General features: G+C 39.1%; 1 protein-coding gene and 1 non-coding gene across 2 annotated transcripts in view; both read right to left on the reverse strand.

The window, feature by feature from the left end:
• PIEZO2 (piezo type mechanosensitive ion channel component 2) overlaps window positions 1-12,362 on the reverse strand; it is a 656,646-nt gene that overhangs the window by 211,662 nt on the left and 432,622 nt on the right. The window lies entirely within an intron of this gene.
• On the reverse strand, window positions 9,441-9,566 carry LOC111749686 (U6atac minor spliceosomal RNA). The gene has a single exon (XR_002784884.1). It is a non-coding gene; the product is annotated as a U6atac minor spliceosomal RNA (small nuclear RNA).

Genomic DNA, 12,362 nt, shown 5'->3' on the forward strand with positions numbered 1-12,362 from the left:
AAGCAAGATCTTAAAGGGGCTGTATGGTTTCTCCTTGCTGCTTATAGTAAAATGCAAGAGTAAAGGGATGGACTTTAAAATGAACTGTGCAAAATAAGAACAGAACTTCAATATTTGGAAAATTCTTTTGTACAAACTAAGGACGTGTGTCCTAGAATGTTCACGAAGGATGTGGCTATGCAATCTTTTGTTAAAGAGATTAAGCCTGTGACTTATGGATCTAGCCAACTACCTCAGCAGAAAACCTATCAGCTTAGACTGAAGAGGACAGACAAAGAACAAAAGGAAAGAATGCTGTCTGCCTCCTAGAATTCTACCGGCAAGAAACAGGCCAAAAGAGCTACATCTTTAGTCCTCTAAAAAATTAAAAGGACCATCCCTGGAGCAGCTCAGAGATCAGCAGAACTGTTGGGAGGAGCACGGGAAGCAGAGCCTTCTTGGTTTCAAAGGGTGGGGCCACAGTCTCCTGGATCTCAAGGGGTGGGGCAACAGCCTCCTGAGTTTCAGAGTTGGATCTTTGACAACTTGGTCCAGAGTGTGGGGCTGCTGTTAAGGTGTACCAGGGGGATGGGGCCCCTGCCCAAAGCTGAGGCGGGGGTGGCGCTGCCATGCCCAAGAGGCAGAACAGGGTCTGCAGGGGCCAAAGGGGTGGGACTGCCACTCAGATGGACTAGGAGAATGGAACCACCCAAAGCTGATGGAGCAGAGTTGCCAGGTGGCCTGAAAGGCAGAGCTGAAGCCCAGGGCCAAGAGGCCTCCTCCACCCAGAATCCAGAGGGTGTGGCAACACCCAGAGTCTGAAGGCCAGGGCCATTACCCAGATGGTCTCAGAGAAGAGAGGATTGTTTTCAAGGCCTTAGACCTAATATAATTTGTTCTGCTGGGTTTTGGACTTGCTTGATGTATGTTATCCCTTCTTTCCCTCCAACTTCTTCCATTTGTAATGGGAATGTCTACCTTGTCCCTGTTCCACCACTGTACTCTGCAAGCAGATAGGTTGAATTCTAGCTTTCACAGGTTCACAGGTCAAGAGGAATTTTTCCCCAGGATGGAATATGCCTAAAGTCACACCCAAATTTTATTTAGATGATTCAGAAGATGAGATTTTGGACTTGGAGTTGATTTAAGACTCTTGGGATGATGTTATGGGGTAAATGTGTTTTGCATGTGGTAAACTCACTGCTGTTGAGTTGATTCTAACTAATAACAACCCTACAGGACAGAGTAGAACTGTCCCATAGGGTTTCCAAGGAGCGGCTGGTAGACTTGACCTGCAGCCAAGCTCTTAATCACAATACCACCAGGGCTCCTGCATGTGGTAAGGGCATGAATTTGCGGGCGGGGGGCGGGGGGCACAGGGTAGAGTGTTATAGACTAAATTGTGTCCCCCAGAATATGTGCTATAAATTCTAACCTCTACGGTTAGAATCCCATTTGGGAATGGGTTGTCTTGTGATGTTCCTGAGGCAGGATTAGTACAGGTTGTGTCTTCAGTCAATCTCTTACAAGAGTTAAAAGGAGCAGATTAGGCAGGCGGAAATGGGGGAAGATTGATGCCAAGCCACACGGATACCTCCAAGTACCCAGGAAACGGAAGCCGAAGAGACAAGGACCTTCCACCAGAGCTGACAAAGAAAGCTATCTCCTAGAGAGGCACCCTGAATTCAGAGTTGTAGCCCCCTAAACTGTGACAAAATAAATTTCTGTCTATTAAAGTCATCTACTTGTGGTATTTCCGTTATAGCCGTACTAGATAACTAAGACACCCAAATTTGACAACTTTATAAGTTAACTATTGCCGGTGCCATCTTTTAAAAAAAAAAAAAAAGTAAAATAAAATGTTAGTTTGCATTCCTTAGTATTAAAATGATGTTTTATATTTATTTCTTCCACACACACTGGGCTGCTTTCAAAGGAAGTTCTTGCCAACTGGTCTCCATTAAAAACACTTTAGACTTTCTGTGCTGTTAAATCACTCTAATGCAAGACAGATGCACCCTAGAAATCCCTGGCTACTGTAGGGATGGATTAACCAGTAAACACGGTATGCACCGGTTTGCATTGAGCAAGGTACAGAGACTTAATTGTATCTACTTGCAATCAGTGGTGAGTAAATTCACATGGGTTTCACATCTTTGCCATGGTGGGGTCAGATGAAATTTTGCACTGCAGATTGGTGGGAAGGCACAATTGGGCCCATGCGTACCTTGCTTATTGGGTAATCCTGCCCTGCTGGCTAGACTACACAGGTGCATTCCCTTAACTAACCTGGATTGTGTAACAGCTTGCAAAGAACTGTGGCAGACAGTTCTACTTAGAAGGACTGATTGAATTCTTTCTAATAAGAAGAACTGAGTGCATTCTTTCATTTCTAGAGGACCCACTGGCTTCTCCAAACTGGAAGAAAAAGATGCAACATTGAGATCTTTATTGCTTTTTGCAAATAACTGACATTTTTATGACTATTACAAAACAGTATAAATATGATAAATGATAGTGTCCTTCTAATGTTTATTTTTTACATTTTTCTCATTTGTCATAGAATATTTAGACTCATGATGCGGGGGTTTTAGGCTTTGCCTTCTCTTTTTAATATTGTTTTGACATTGAAATAAACATAAGCTTTTCCTTCGCTAAAACAACGCATTTTCTAATCATCACGATTTACTGAAATAGGAGATACGCCCTAGACGGAAACGAAGCTCCAGATTTGTGCCACACATAGGTATGGAATTTCAGTTCTTAACATTGTCGTGGTGAGGGAATCATGAACCAATAAATTTATATAATATTGATTGAGGACCATGGATACCTCTGCATACTCCAGCAGATGCAAGGACTAAATAGCTGTGCAGAGGTGTTTTCATAACTCAGGGCAGATGGGTTTGCCTCTCACTGTTATAAGTAATGGTATGTTCATGATAGCTTTACTCATGAGAGTAAAAATAAGGAGCAATGTATATGGTCAAAAATCAGGGATACACTAAATTATACTACAGCTATATGACTAAAGAGTTTGTAGCCTATGAAAGCCACATTTTAAGGGACATTTAATGAAATGGCAAATTGCATAACTTAATTGAGTAACCAAAAATCCAAACCCACTGCCTTTGAGTTGATTCTGACTCATCGCGACCCTAATGAAGCAAGTTATAAACCAGCATGTACATTATGACTCAGTCTTTTTTTTTTTTTAAAGTACACATACCAAAACCAAACCCAGTGCCGTTGAGTCGATTCCAACTCATAGTGACCCTATAGGACAGAGTGGAACTGCCCCATAGAGTTTCCAAGGAGCACCTGGCGGATCTGAACTGCCGACCCTTTGGTTAGCAGCTGTAGCACTTAACCACTACGCCACCAGGGTTTCCAAAGACCACATGTGTGTAAGAAAAATATCAAAAGAAATGCACCAAAAGATTAACAGTATTTATTTCTGGATGTTAGAATTACATTAAAAAAAAAATTCCGTGTTCTATATGTCTTAGTTATCTAGTGCTGCTATAACAGAAATAGCTCAAGTGGGTGGCTTTAACAAGCAGAAATTTATTTTGTCACAGTTTAAAACCCATTGGCGTCCAGCTGATTTTGACTCATAGCAACACTATAGGACAGAGTGGAACTGCCTCATAGGGTTTCCAAGACGGAGGCAGACTGCCACATCTTTCTCCTGCAGGGCAGCTGGTGGATTCAAGCTCCCGACCTTAAGGTTAGCAGCCGAGCACTTAACCACTGCACCACCCGGGCTCTTTTCTCATAGCTGAGGAGGCTACACGTCCAAATTCAGGGTGCTGGCCCTAGAGGAAAGCTTTCTCTCTCTACTGACTCTGGGGAAGGTCCCTGTCTCTCTTCACTTTCCGTTTCTTGGTGATCTTCACGTGGCTTGGCATCTATCGTCCCCCATCTTTGCTTCCTTAATCTGTTCTTTTATATCTCAAAAGAAACTGATGTGAGACACACCCTACACTAATACTGCCTCATTAACATAACAAAGAAAATCCATTCCCAAATGGGATTATAACCACAGATATAGGGGTTAGGGTTTACAACATGTATTTTGGGGGGACACAATTCAATCTATAACATATGTTTCCAAGTTTTCATCAACAGACATATATTACACCGATGATAAAAAATCAATTAAATGTTACTAAAAAGAAATTTTCAGAAAAGGGCCAATTCTAACGCTTATGAGAAGACAACTGCTTGGATTGTTTTAAGAGTAGTCACGTGAATATATGGCTGGACTCCTGTGGTTATTAATGTCGTGCCAAATTTCCCAGTTCTTCCAAATCAGACTTTGGGGTTAATACTAATGTACTGAAATTATGCTTTAGGAAATAGCTATTGTTTTAAAGAAGTAACTGTCCGAACTTTCCTGTTATTACCAAGTTAACGGGGAAAAACCTACGTGGGGTTTTTATGCTGCGTTCTTTAGCGCAAACTCTCTATACCTTGATAATTTCTAATGACTTGCTAATGAGATTATAGAAGTGAAAGTTTTAAGCTGGAAAAAGGCTTATCTCAAATGCATACATTAAATTATAATTGAAGTTTCAAGTTTGTGATAGTTTGGTTAAAAATAAATGCGATAAATTATTATACTTTCAGGACTGTTCTTATCAGTAACATAGGTCAGCAAACTATGGCCCGCAGGCCAAACTGGCTCACTGCCTGTTTTTGTATAGCTCATGAGCTAATAATAGCTTTTAGATTTTTAAATAGTTAGAAAAAGAATCAAAAGAAAAATATTTCATGACACATGAAAACAGTATGAAATTCAAATTTCTGTGTCCATGAGTATAATTTTATTTGAACACAGGAACACTTTACATACTGTCTATGACTGCTCTTGCACTATGTTGACTTCCTGAGAAAATTGCAGCAGAGACCATGCTGCAAGTCCTAAAACTGACCCTTCACAGATAAACTCTGCCAAATATATGCAAGTGTTCTCTAGCTGGCTCTGAATATTCTTTATATGCCCAGCCTCAAATGGACTCAAACATAGTAATGATTGTGAGGATGGTGCAGGACCAGGCAGCGTTTCTTTCTAAGTAGGGTTGCCATGAATCAGAACCAACTAGATGGCATCTAACAAGAACAACCCAGCCTCAGCCTCTAGATGGCACAAAAGGTCCTGAAAGCTTGTAGAGTGTGTGTGTGGGGAGGTGGAGACCTACCGGGCTCTAGAGGATATTTACGTTTCCAATTAAGTCATCTCTTAAAAGTCAACCTTTTAAAAGTACAAAACATTTTTCAATATGTGATCAATAAACCAAAAATTAAATGTCTAAACAAAAGGATTCATTTAGTCGGGAATTAACTTCTGCACTAAATTTAGCATTTTCTCACTCCCACCTAAAATAAATCTGCATCATTAATGAAGCCACTCAGTTTTAATGTGTCTAAATAACATTCTTTTATCTTTACACCGACTCATACTTCTTAAACTTCCAGGTTTATACAACTGGTTGAGCCAACTGAATCTGGAATTAGGTAGATTGTGTGTGTGTATGTGCGTGTGTGTGTGTGCGTGCACGTGTGTGTATGGGTGTGTGTGGTATTAACTTTTATCTTAAATGAATGAAAGGCTTTATTGACCAACATTTTTTTTTAAGCTGGTGCAGACACAGCCACAAGCTACTTTTAATTATGTCCAAATTTTACACACGAATTAATAAAAGCAAGGGTCCACAAACATTCCTTTCATTGACTGTCACATGAAAACCACATTAAAAAACAAACAAACCTGTTGCCGTCGAGTCGATTCATAGTGACCCTACAGGGTACAGCAGAATGCCCCATAGGGTTTCCAGAGGGCAGCTGGTGGGTTTGAACTGCTGACATTTTAGTTAACAGCTGAGCTGTTAATCGCTATGCCACCAGGGAAAAACACATTAGAATCTCTTAGAAAAAGGGTGCAAAATTACACTACCAGCATGGTAATGTTATACATGTTCTTTTTCAAATACAGATGCCTCCTTTCTGAACAAGAAGAAAAAAAGTACCTACACCATTCCCCAGCGGCACGTCACAGAGAATTCTGGACGGCCTTTACCTCACCCTGGCAGCCTCTCCCACCATTTCTGCCCTCCTTTCTTTTTTCGGGAAACCCTGGCGGCATAGTGGTTAAGTGCTACAGCTGCTAACCAAACAGTCGGCACTTCGAATCCACCAGGTGCTCCTTGGAAACCCTGTGGGGCAGTTCTACTCTGTCCTACAGAGTCGCTGTGAGTCAGAATTGATTTGACGGCAACGGGTTTGTTTGTTTTGTTCTTTCTTTCTGCAATGTGCAATTATGAATGTTTCCAAAGACAAAGAAAACCTTAAGTAGGACAATGGACCACACCATACAGATTACCTAGTTTAGATAATCATTAACATCTGGTCTTACTTTATCTTTCATCTGTCTTTCTACCTACCTATCATCTATCTAAAGTTTGTTGCTAAACCATTTCAAAGTTGCAGATATCATGACAATTCATTCCTAATTTACTATGTAGCTTCTAAAAATAATGAAATTTTCCTGTATAACCACAATGCCATCAAGCACGCAAGAAATTAGCAATAATTCTGTTTTCTCAGCTGATATATGATCCATACTCAAATTTTCACATTTTTTTATATAGTCATGCTTTACATTGGCTTACTATGTTTTTTTTTAGTTCTGAGTCGGAATTGACTTGACGGCACTGGGTTTTTTTTTTTAAACCACAGCAGTTCCCGTCCCTCCACCACCTCCCTACACACTCTTTTTCATAACACTGATTCTTGAAGAGACCAGATCAACCACCTTGCAGAATGCACTTTCTGGATTTCTCTGGAGTCGTTTAAACTATTTTTCTATCCCTTTTGTTTTCTGTAAATTGGAGCCTAGGTCTCAAGGCTTACCAATATGATGCTGTACATCACATCAAGAGATGTGAGGTGTCAGGTTATTCCATTTTTAGAAATATTAATTTTAACAATATTATATTAAGTTTTCTTTCTTTTTTTTTTTATTAAGTTTTTGGTGAAAGTCTACACAGTAAGTTAGGTTCCCATTTGACAATTTACACAAAAATTGTTCAGTGACATTAGTTACATTTACCATAATGTGTCAATATTCTCTTTAATTGTATTCCCTTTGTACCCTTTCCAGTACTCTAACTTCGCTGCCCCCTTCTCTTCTCATCTTTGCTTTTGAGAAATTGTAGGCCTTTTGGTCTCATACTGATGGTTTTTAAGTAGGGCACTGATCTCATGGGCAATATCCTTTATCTTGTGTGCTACTCTGCCATTTTGCCAAAGGTGATCTCAGGGCATATTTTCAGTTCTAGGTTTAAAGAGTGTCTCAGGGTGATAGTCTCAGGGAGTTCTCTGTTCTCTACTGTTCCAGTTTGCCTGGCCTTTAATTTTATTTTTAATAAGAATTTGAGTTCTGCTCCATAATTTTCTCCCATTCTATCTGGGAACAACTATTATGACCCAGTCAGAATGGTCAGTGGTGGTAGTCGGGCACTATCTAGTTCTTCTGGTCTCAGAGTAGATGAAGTTGTGGCTGGCGTAGGCTTGTTTCTTCTCTGAGATTTTGATTACATTCTTAACTGTTTTGCTCCTGGTGAGCAGAGATCCGTAAGTCGTGTCTTAGATGGCAGTTCACAAGCTTTTAAGACCTCAGATGCTACTCGCTTCACTAGGATGTAGATCATGATTTTTATAAACTATGTCAATTGACTGAGTTGTCCCAAGAGACTGTGCTCCTAAGCCTTCAAACCCAGAAAATCAATCTTGGAAGGTGTTTGGTTATGTCTGAGAAGTATCTGCATTTGTGTCTTCAGTGAGTATATGTGCTTGCACCCACATATTTGTATTTACACATACACATGACACAACCTTTCTTGCTGAAAGTGAAAAGGACTTGAAGCACTTACTGATGAAGATCAAAGACTACAGCCTTCAGTATGGAGTACACCTCAACATAAAGAAAAGAAACTGGACCAATAAGCCACATCATGATACATGGAGAAAAGACTGAAGATGTCAAGGATTTCATGTTACTTGGATCCACAATCAACACCCGTAGAAGCAGCAGTCAAGAAATCAAATGATACACTGCATTGGGCAAATCTGCTGCAAAAGAACTCTTTAAAGTATTAGAAAGCAAAGATTTCACTTTAAGGACTAAGGTGTACCTGACCCAAGAGCCATTGTGTTTTCAATCACCTCATAGGCATGCAAAAGCTGGACAATGAATAAGGATGACCAAAGAATTGATGCACCTGAATTATAGGGCTGGCAAAGAATACTGAATATACCATGGGCTGCCAAAAGAATGTACAAATCTATTTTGGAAGAAGTACAGCTAGAATGATCCTTAGAATCCCACCTGATGGTGTATGATTTTTTTGATACGTTGCTGAAGTCTGTCGGAAAGAATTTTGTTGACAATATTTGCATCTATATTCATAAGGGATATTAGTCTGTAATTTTCTTTTTCTATTTTTTTGTTTGATGTCTTTGCCTGGTTTAGGTATCAGGGTTATGCTGACTTCACAGAAAGAGTTCCTTTTTTACGTTTTTGAAAAGAGAATAGAATTGGTGTCAATTCTTCTTTGAAAGTTTGGTAGAATACTCCAGTATAGCAATCTGGTCTTTGGCTTTTGTTGTTGTTGTTGACGGTGTTTTGATGATATCTTTAATCTCTTCTTTTGTAATGGGCCTGTTTAAATTTTCTACCTCCATTTGTGTTTGGGTAGGCAGTTTGTTTCTAGGAATTTTTCCATTTCATTTAGGTTTTCAAATTTGTCGAAGTATAATTTTTCATAGTTATCAGTTATGATCTTCTTTATCTCTGTTGGATCAGTTGTAATCTCACCAATTTCATTTCTTATTTGGTTATTTGCCTCTTCTGGTTTTTTCTTTTTTCACTCTAGCCAGCAGTTTGTCTATTTTATTGATCCTTTCAAAGAACTAACATCTGGTTTTGTTGAGTTTTTTCTATTTCGTTTATTTCTGCCCTGATCTTTTTATTTATTTATTTTTGAGTAGCTTTTGGCTTTTTTTGTTCTGCCTTTTCTATTTGTTCAAGTCGTCAGTTTAAGTTAATGACTTTGGATCTTTCTTCTTTTTAAGCGCAGGCATTTATTGCTATAAATTTCTCTATGAGTACTGCTTTTACTATGGCCCAAAGGTTTTGAGATGTTGTGTTTTCATTTTTGTTTGATTCTAGAAATTTCTAAATTTCACTTTTGATTTCTTCTATGACCCAAGAGTTTGTCAAACAAAAAAACAAAAACAAAAAACCAAACCCATTGCTGACTAATTGATTCCGACTCATAGTGACCCTACAGGAAACAGTAGAGCTTCCCCAAGGGCTTCCAAGGAGTGGCTGATGGATTCGAACTGCCAACCTGTTGGTGAGCAGCCCTAGCTCTCAACTGGAGCACCACCAGAGCTCCAAACTGTGGTTAGATGCCACAAAGTAGGTGGCAATGCCTTAACCTTCTGTGTGTCGTAAGGCCTGAGGGCCTCATCTGTCCTTGCCAAGGGGAGTGGTAACCTTCTTTCATAGTTTGTTAGTAATGTGTTATTTAATTCTCATGTATTTATTTTTTCCCTTATTTTTCCCGTTGTTGATTTCTAGCTTCACGTTCTGGTCAGAGAAGATGCTTTGTATGATTTCAATCTTTTAAAACTTGTTTAGACTCCTTTTTTGTCCTAGCATAGAGTCTATTCTGGAGAATGACTGACATGTGCTGGAGAAGACTGTGTATTGTTCTGATGCTGGGTGGAGTATCCTATATACGCCTCTTAGGTTCACTTGGCTTATAGTTTTATTTAAGTTCTCAATGTCCCTATTGCTCTTTTTAGATATTCTGTTTATAATTGAGGAAACCCTGGTGGCATAGTGGTTAAGAGTTACAGCTGCTAACCAAAGGACTGGCAGGTCACACCCACCAGGTGCTCCCTGGAAACTCTATGGGGCAGTTCTACTCTGTCCTGTAGGGTCGCTATGAGTCGGTATAGACTCAACGGCAACAGGTTTGGTTTGGTTTATAATTGGAAGCGTCGTGTTGAAGTCCTCTACTATTACTGTGGACTTGTCTATTTCTCCTTTCGTATTAGCATTTGTTTCACGTATTGTGCGTTGATATTAGGTGCATATATAGGGTAGTTTTTTTATATTTATAATTGTTATGTCTTCTTGCTGGATTTACCCCTTTATTATTATGTCATGTCCTTCTTTATCTCTTGTAATACCTTTTGATTTAAAGTCTATTTTAGCTGATACCAGTATTGCCACCCCTGTTCTTTTTTGTTTATTGGTTGCATGGGATATTTTTCTCCATCCTTTTTTTCCCAGTCTGTTTGTGTTCTTATATCTAAGGTATGTTTCTCGTAGACAGGAAAAGGATGGATACTTTTTTATCCATCTGTCACTCTCTGCCTTTGCATGGGCATTTAGGCCATTTAAGTTTAAGGTTACTACTCAAAGCAAAGTGTCTCCCTCACTCATTTTGCTATTTGTTTTTTGAGTGTTGTCTATCTCTTTTTTTATTTTGATTTTTCTGTTTTTGTTTGTCTTTGGCTGCTTTCTGGTGATAAGCCTTTTTGCTATCTTCCTTCTTCTGTATGTTTCTTCTTGGTGATTTCTTAGCAGTTACCACATATGTTACTTTACAGAAATTACAATCGCAACAACATTTAACATATGAACAACAGTCAGCATACAATCTTAACAGAATAAATCTATCCCTCCCTCCTCTATTTCTTTTGGTGTGGCTCCATTAACATCAATACCAAACCAAACCAAACCCGGTGCCGTTGAGTCAATTCCGACTTGACGTTGTATTGTTTATGGAATTTATGTATTGAGTTTTTCCTGAAAATACTATATATCTGGTCCTTATAATTGCCCATGTTGTTGCATTTCTTGGAGATCTCGCTCTTATTTATTTATTTATTTATTCATGTGTTAGACATGAGTATTTATTTAATGCTCTTGCCTTTCCATTTTGGAGTACCCCCTTGCATAAGACTTGCAGAACTGGTCTGGTAGTGGCAAATTTACAGAGCTTCTGTTTGCTTGGGAATATCTTGTTTTTCCCCTTGTTTTTGAGTGACAACTTTGATGGGTAAAGAATTCTTGGTGGGCAACTGTTTTCGTTCAGTATTTTATATATGTAGCTCCGTTGATTTCTGGCCTCTAGAGTTTCTGGGGAGAAATCTGCACTGATTCTTATGAAAGCCCCTTGACATGTTATATTGCATTTTTCTCTTGCTGCTTTCAGAATTTTCTCCTTGTCTTTGGTTTTCAAGAATTTTTATTAGGATATGGCTGCATTGATCTTTATGTGTCTCTTCTAATTGGGGCTCAGGTAGCTTCATGTATTTGCAGGCTTGTTCCTCTGTCCAAATCTGGGAAATTCTCTCTCATTATCCCTTGGAAAATTGTTTCTATGCTTTCACTGTTGTCATGGTGCTCTGAGATTCCAAAAATTCTAATGTTAGATTTCTCAACTGAATCCCATATTTCCATTTGGATTTGTTTGCTTTGTTTTTGTTCTTTTCTCTTGTTTCTCTTGAGACTTGTAAGTTCTTGTCTTCTAGCTCATTTATTCTATCTTCTGTTTGTTCAATTTCATTGTTGAGTGTTTCTCTTGCTTTTTCTAATTCAGCTGCTTTATTCTTCAGTTCCAGTAGTTCTCTTTGCTTTTTTTTTTTTTTAAATGTTTTCAATTTCCTTGTTGAGTCTCTATTTTGTTCTCCTGTTTGTTTCCTGATCCCTGCTAGTTTGTTTTCTGTGTGCTTTTTGCTTTCTTTAAACATATTTAGCAGCATAGTCTGAAACTTATCAATTATTTGCATTATTCTGGCTTCCAAAGGAAAAATTTCTTCTTCTTCATGTTTTGCTTTTGATTGATCCTTCTCTTGTGATTTTGTGTGTTTCACTATTTTTTGCTGAACTTGAGCCATTTTATCTTTTCCTTTCTTTTTTAATTAAAGTTTTGTATTCTGGTTTTTATGGGAAAATTTTCTGATTAGGCGTCTTGGTAGTGCAGCAGCCAAGGGCTCAGCTGCCAAGTGAAATGCCAGGGCCCACACCCACCAGCCCTCCATGGGAGAAAGATTTGGCATCCTGCCTTCACAAAGACTCCAGCCCTGGGAACTCTATGGAGCACTTCCCACAGGGTCACTATGAGTCAGAATCAACCCAGCAGCAGTAGGCTTGGTATCTTCTCCTGAGAACCACTAGAGGGCACTCTTATCTTTATTATTATTATTTTTTTTTCAGTGCTGATTCAGGTCTGGATGCTTGATCTCTGGAATCCAATACGCACATGCGGGATGGGGGGATTTAGCTGGTTGCAGATGCT

Source organism: Loxodonta africana, chromosome 11, assembly GCF_030014295.1.
Source record: "Loxodonta africana isolate mLoxAfr1 chromosome 11, mLoxAfr1.hap2, whole genome shotgun sequence".
In the NCBI taxonomy this organism is placed as follows: Eukaryota; Metazoa; Chordata; class Mammalia; order Proboscidea; family Elephantidae; genus Loxodonta; species Loxodonta africana.